Source organism: Camelina sativa, unplaced genomic scaffold (genome assembly GCF_000633955.1).
Source record: "Camelina sativa cultivar DH55 unplaced genomic scaffold, Cs unpScaffold29812, whole genome shotgun sequence".
NCBI classification, from domain to species: Eukaryota; Viridiplantae; Streptophyta; class Magnoliopsida; order Brassicales; family Brassicaceae; genus Camelina; species Camelina sativa.
The window spans coordinates 1-229 of record NW_010950763.1 but is presented as its reverse complement, the minus strand read 5'-3'; the positions used below and the strand labels follow the sequence as shown (position 1 = coordinate 229).

General features: G+C 34.5%; 1 long non-coding RNA gene across 1 annotated transcript; it reads right to left on the bottom strand.

Moving 5' to 3' along the window:
* LOC104775697 lies at positions 1–223 on the bottom strand. The gene is made up of 2 exons (XR_766048.2): positions 135–223; positions 1–50 (listed from the first exon to the last, which is right to left on the bottom strand). It is a non-coding gene; the product is annotated as an uncharacterized LOC104775697 (long non-coding RNA).
* Positions 224–229: the final 6 nt, after the last annotated feature.

Genomic DNA, 229 nt, shown 5'->3' with positions numbered 1-229 from the left:
TCACTCGCATCCTTCGTGTAAAGCAAAATTAGTTCTTCAAACGCAGGTTCCTATTCACCAAAGAGCAAAAATAAACAGTGATTCATTCATTGAGGAAATTTGACAGTGCTATTATTTGCATAAAAAACGAATACCTGCAGAGTTGACGGTGATAAAAGAATGGAAATCCAAGTTTTCATTCTTTTCCAAATATCATTTCCACAAGCTTTTTTTGAAGCAGGTTTCCATA